General features: G+C 43.9%; 1 long non-coding RNA gene across 1 annotated transcript; it reads left to right on the top strand.

Annotated features, from left to right (window-relative positions):
• Positions 1-530: 530 nt before the first annotated feature.
• Positions 531-6,264, top strand: LOC308659505. Its single transcript, XR_014024545.1, has 3 exons — positions 531-574; positions 4,271-4,375; positions 6,096-6,264. It is a non-coding gene; the product is annotated as an uncharacterized lncRNA (long non-coding RNA).
• Positions 6,265-6,577: the final 313 nt, after the last annotated feature.

The raw sequence follows: 6,577 nt of genomic DNA on the forward strand, positions 1-6,577 counted from the left end.
ACTAGTACCCTGGAGGCTGTCATTTTATTTTCAGGGTCACGGGGTCAAGTTAAGACTTGAGATTATTGTGTGCCCCAAAGCCTCTTTATTGAAATTTAGGCAATGTAAGAACCCACTGAGAGTCTCCTAGTGACCAAGAGTAATTAAAGCAGTACATAACACTGAAAGAGAAAGCTATAGAGTGGGAATATAGAGTGACTGACAAAAGTCGCTGTTGCTTTAAGCAATGTTGATGCAGAATTTATGGAGCAACTTGTGTATAAAATGAAACCATGGAGGGAGAACACCATTGTCCTTGTGTAAAAGAAGACATAGCCAAGAAGTGTTAGTCGCTGACATGAACTCCTTAACATTAGGTGATAAAGATGATGACTCAGGTGAAGATTTTTATATATATATATTTGCTGTGTACTAGGTTTTTACTAGTCATTTTGTCACCTTTTGCATTTTCTTCAGCACCGACATATTTTATTCTGTCCATGATGGGGACGGAGAAGGAGGGTTTCCCATTTTGCATGTTATAAAGACCACTGGTAGGATTCTGGAGATATTCATAGCCCACTGAAGCTTAAAGGTAAAGGTAAAGGTTCCCCCGCACATGCATGCTAGTCGTTTCCAACTCTAGGGGCCGGTGCTCATCTCCGTTTCAAAGCCGAAGAGCCAGTGCTTGTCCGAGGACGTCTCCATGGTCATGTGGCCGGCATGACTAGACGCCAAAGGCGCATGGAGCACTGTTACCTTCCCACCGTAGTGGTCCCTATTTTTCTACTTGCATTTTTATGTGCTTTCGAACTGCTAGGTTGGCAGAAGCTGGGACGAGTAACAGGCGCTCACTCTGTTACACAGCACTCGGGATTCGACCTGCCAAACTGCTGACCTTCTGATCGACAAGCTCAGCGTATATTAAAATGCCACCCACATACTGGTAGGAGGAGATCTGTGGTGGGATTCTCCTCTTTTCATTTAGTTCCCTTCTTCCTTGATTTCATTTTAATGAATGAACCAGGAGACTGGTTTCAAACAAGACTATTTCCTGGGGTGGGAGGGACCTGCCATAACAGGAATGTCCCTATAGAAGTTTGAAATGGAAATCTGATGTGGAACATAGGCAGTTTGAAAGAATGGTGGAACACAGCTTGGCTTAATTTGTCTGGTGTAAAAGCAGTGGCCTCTAGATGGGTTACATCAGCCCCACTAAGTAGACCAGGCCAAGAAATGAACTCCACAGGAAGGCTAAAAACTGTTATTGAGATTGGCTATTATAATAGAATCTTGCAAGTCTGATTGTGCTGTCCATCCTCCCCCTTTTTATACTTAAGTGAATTAGAGTGACCCTTATATGTATCTCTTTCAAATGTTATCCCTCTTTTATGGCCTTAAAATATTTTACCCTGGTCCTTATCACAGGGTGTTTGTACATCTCCATCAAGGACATCTCCCTTACTTTCTACTTCTCAGATGGTATCTTCCCTTAGCATACACCTCACCTCACCTCAGATGATATCTTCCCTTGGCATACAGGTGCTGTGGTGAGAGATTTTAATTTTTAATTTTATTAGATTTATATACCGCCCTTTCCCAAAGGACTCAGGGCGGTTTACAGGGCATTTTAAAATCACACCAATACAAAATACAAAAGTTAAAAGACAATTAAAAAGATTAAATTATCCCTGAAAATAAAAACCCAGTTAAAAATTCTCAGCCTGGGCCAGAGAGCTCAAAGAGCCAAGTCTTCAGGTCCTGGCGGAATGAACGCAGGTCAGGGGCAGTCCTGAGCTCCACGGGCAGCTGGTTCCAGAGGGCAGGCGCACCCACAGAGAAGGCCCTCCCCCTGGGTGTTATCCACCGGCAATCTTTTACCGGCGGCACCCTGAGAAGACCCTCCCTGTGTGAGCGCACTGGACGAAGGGAACTTGATGCTGGCAGCAGGTGTTCCCTCAAATATCCCAGACCCAAGCCATTCAGGGCTTTATAGGTCATCACCAGCACCTTGAATCTCACCCGGAGGGCAACCGGAAGCCAATGCAGCTCGCGGAGTAGAGGTGTTACATGGGAGTATCGGGAAACCCCCATCACAACTCGTGCGGCCGCATTCTGCACCAGTTGAAGCCTCCGAGTGCTCCTCAAGGGCAGCCCCATGTAGAGAGCGTTGCAGTAGTCTAAACGGGAGGTCACGAGCGCATGAGTGACTGTGCGTAGGGCATCTCGGTCCAGGTAGGGTCGCAACTGGCGCACCAGGCAAACCTGGGCAAAAGCCCCCCTGGTCATGGCTCCTATATGATCTTCAAAATTGAGCCGTGAGTCCAGGAGGATGCCCAAGTTGCGAGCCCTATCAACGGGGGGTAACACCTCACCCCCCATCATTAAAGGTGGAATAGTTTGGTTAGCCTGAGATGCCGATATGCACAGCCACTCAGTCTTGGCAGGATTGAGACGAAGCCTGTTTCTCCCCATCCAGACCTGGACCGCCTCCAGGCAACGGGACATCACGGCGAGGGCATCGCTGGGTTGGTTCGGGGTGGAGAAAAAAAGTTGGGTATCATCATATGATACCCCACCCCGAAACTATGAATGACCTCGCCCAGCGGCTTCATATAGATGTTGAACAGGAGGGGCGAGAGAACCGACCCCTGAGGAACTCCACAAACGAGAGGCCTCGGGGTGGATCTCTGCCCTCACGTCAACACCGACTGTGAGCGGCCCAGGAGATAGGAGAACCACCGTAAAATGGTGCCTCCCACTCCCAGCCCCCTGAGACGCCGCAGTAGGATACCATGGTCGATGGTATCGAAAGCCGCTGAGAGATCTAATAGGACTAGGACAGAGGAGCAACCCCTGTCCTGAGCCCGCCAGAGATCGTTCACCAGCGCGACCAATGCCGTCTCCGTGCTGTGCCCAGGCCTGAAACCTGATTGGTACGGGTCCAGATAATCAGTTTCCTCCAGGAACAGAGGAAGCTGATGCGCCACTACGCTCTCAACCACCTTCGCAAGAAAGCGAAGGTTGGAGACTGAACGATAGTTATTTAAAACAGCCGGGTCCAGGGCAGGCTTTTTGAGGAGGGGTCTCACCACCGCCTCCTTCAAGGCGGCGGGGAAGACACCCTCCTTCAAAGAAGCAGTTATTACTGCCTGGAACCAGCCTCGTGTCCCCTCCCGAGCCGCATAAACCAGCCAGGAGGGGCACGGATCCAACAAACAAGTGGTGGAGCTCAGGCTCCCCATGATCCTGTCCACATCATCAGGGGAAACAGGATCGAACTCAGTCCAGATAACATGCTGAAGACCGTCCGATTCCTCCACGTCAGACTCCGCCCAGTCAGAGTCCAAACCGGCCTGGATCTGAGCGATTTTGTCCGCCAAATGATGACTAAACTCCTTGGCCCGTCCCTGCAAGGGATCCTCCCTCACCTCCTGGTTAAGAAGGGAGCGAGTCGCCCTAAACAGGGCGGCCAGGCGATTATCTGCAGACGCGATGAGGGCGGCGAAGTAATTAGCCCTCACCGTCCTCATTGCAGCAAGATAAGACCTTATAAAGGTTCTTAACTGCAATCGGTCAGATTCGGAACGGCTGGACCTCCAACCACTCTCTAGACCCCGTCTCCGACGTTTCATCTCCCGGAGCTCCACAGAAAACCATGGAGCCCAACGGGATCTGCGCCGGGTCAGAGGTCGCAAGGGTACAACACAGTTGAGTGCCTCAGTGGCCGCCGCTAGGCAGAACCTGGAGGCAGAAAGCCAGGATCCAATTTAACCAGAGGGCCCCAGGTGCTACAGAGCTGACTTACCACTTATTGGATGGACATCATCTTAAGAAATGGTTTATTCAAGCACTGGCTCACTCTGACACAGATAGAAAAACCAGGATAGAAAAAACATACAAAAGATTCTCAACCTTTTCTTCACCATGGACCCTCTTTAAATACCTTTTTGTGGCCCTGGATCATGGTCATGGACCCCCCAGGACTTAAGTCAAGATTTAGATCATAACATTTCTTCCAAGACTTCGTGGACCCCTTATGACATCAGGGGCCCCCAGAGGTCCACAGACCCCAGGTTGAAAACCACTGCCCTACTCAGTGGTGCAGGCAGAAAGGCGGTTCCCCTCAGCTGCTCAATCCAGAGGTATGCAGAAGGGTGTGTGGAATGTATACATTTCCTGACAACCACTGTACATCTATCTTTCCTGTATAACTAGCCAATTTAGAGGTTGAACTCCTGGCCTTTCAATCCTGGAAGAGTGAAACAAAACATCTTTTTCACTATTTCAGCTGGGTGACACTTTCCCTGTCTCTAGATGCCAAGTGAGAAAAGCAGTATCCTGCACAAAGTTTGGGGGAATTAAAAATCCAGTGAAGACGATAAAGCACTTATAGGTAAAAGCACCAAATAAATGGATATAGCTTAAAGCTGGAATTTTTTTTGCAAACACCCCAACTAGCAATAGAAATATTTCTGGTTGAAAATCCCAACTTGCAATACTGGAAAAAAAATTCTAAAGAAAAATGCAGAGAAGCACATATCAATAAAATATTTAATAAACTTATCTGTACAAAATATTAAATGGTTAGTTAAGAGTATACATAATTGCTTATTTAACAAATATAAACCACTATATAATATACTCAAGAAAATATATGTTGCTTGTTTACAACTGATTTACAATCCATTATGTACAATCTCTTTAAATTTTAGAATACGTACAGTGCATTTACACCCTTGCTTACAGAGCTATCTTCCATAGAACATTTCACACATTCAGACCCACATAACGTTTTAATCCCCACCCCAAAAATAGGCATCTATTTTTATATACACTGATATATGGAACACTGTAAATAAAAGTTCTACAAAGTTGAAAAAATAAGAAAGACCAAGAAAAAGAAAATGATCTGGAGTTTTTGACACAAGAGAACTAAAGGTATAATTTAGGATGAAGAATCGGAGGCATGCTGCCTTGGTTTTGGGGTGAGACTGCAAAAAATTTTTTTTAGTATACAGAGAAAGCAATTGCATTTACTTAGCCAGAGAAATTAAATATACTCCAACAACATTTTTCTCTGAATCGTTCAAAATATAGAATAAAGAAGATGCAGCTAGTTTCCTGGAGAAAAATAATAATAATAAAAAAAGAATCTAGGTTCTTAGTGAAGAAAGGAAATACATAAACATCTTAAATGCCTCCACAGTTTTTGGATCTGGATTGTTAACAGCTTGGGTCTTCTTAGCATTGTCTTTTAAAGACTAATTACCAATGGCTTCATTTCCACGTATATTTAGCTCTTTCTGAAGTTATTCAAGGAAAGTGAAGCTGCACAAATTACAGAAAGGAATCGTCAACATCTAAGCTGATATGAGAGAAAATATTGATGAGAAAAGCAAGCAAAAACCAGGAACTGTGGGGGCATTCTTGAGGTCTGGCCAAAGTTTATTCAACTATTTGCAACCCAACAATGTAAAAAATGTCAAAATGTGCAACACTATTTTTTTTATTTAGACATTTTCACTCTCTTCCCTCTGGCCATATTTTGAGATAAGTTACATTCATGGGACCTGAGTCCAAACCCACAGTAAATCAGGCGTATCTCCACCAAGGTCAATAAAATTATGATGGATTCCAACTAATGTAGATGTTGGGAGAGAGGAGAGAAGGGGAAGGTGCAAATATCTGTCTTTCTGCATCCATGAGTTTCTACTGCAGAATTTTTTTAAAAAAATCTGCCATTAAAGTGGTTGCATTTAACAGAGCAGAGCCAAAATTATGTCAGAGGCAGGCTACATTCCTGTCACTTTTTGGGTTCTTGCAGATACCATTTAGGAAGCCCAAAGCACTGTCTCTTTCAGTCTCCTGCATGTAACTTTTTGCAGTTTGCAAAAGTTAGGCATAGTTGGGCTTGCTTTCAAACACAAACCACATAAAGACTGTAGCATAAAATACTTATCTTGCTTTCCATAAGTGAAGGTAAATAATAAATATGCAAGTATATTATACATGCATGTATCAAGCATCTTTGTGTAAACAATTTCTGAAGAGGGAGTAAAGTTTTGTGGATGAAGTATACTGATACAAATTCAACGAATTCTTTGTTTTTTTAGAGGTCATTGCAAGATTGCACCACTCATCAAAATCAACCTGCAAAAGCTTTATTGTTTATGGCAAGATCAGAATTGTTGCTGTTCCACTGCGGTTCTCCAAAAGCAGAAAATCATGCTAGAGGTTTTGTTTTTGTATTATGATTTAAAAAACAAAACAAAACTGCATCTTCTCCAAACTGATGTTGATGAAACATTTTATCTCATCTAAATATATCTTATTCTCCCCTGTACCATCTCACTAATTAAATATTGATTCCAGAGCCTCTGCTGCCATGTTTTTATACAGTATGTACACTACAACTAGCTTTATATCTGAGAGGAGATTTGTTTCAATGGTATTCATTTGATAAGTGTGCCAATTAAGGGCTCCATTTTATAGTTAGAAAATAAAAAGTTTTAAAGGTGGGGATGGGGTACAATGCACCTTTTTTGAAAAAGAACACACTATCTAATCAGAATTATTTCAGACAAGCATAAAGACA

This window comes from Vipera berus (genome assembly GCF_964194415.1).
Source record: "Vipera berus genome assembly, chromosome: 1".
Classification (NCBI taxonomy): Eukaryota; Metazoa; Chordata; class Lepidosauria; order Squamata; family Viperidae; genus Vipera; species Vipera berus.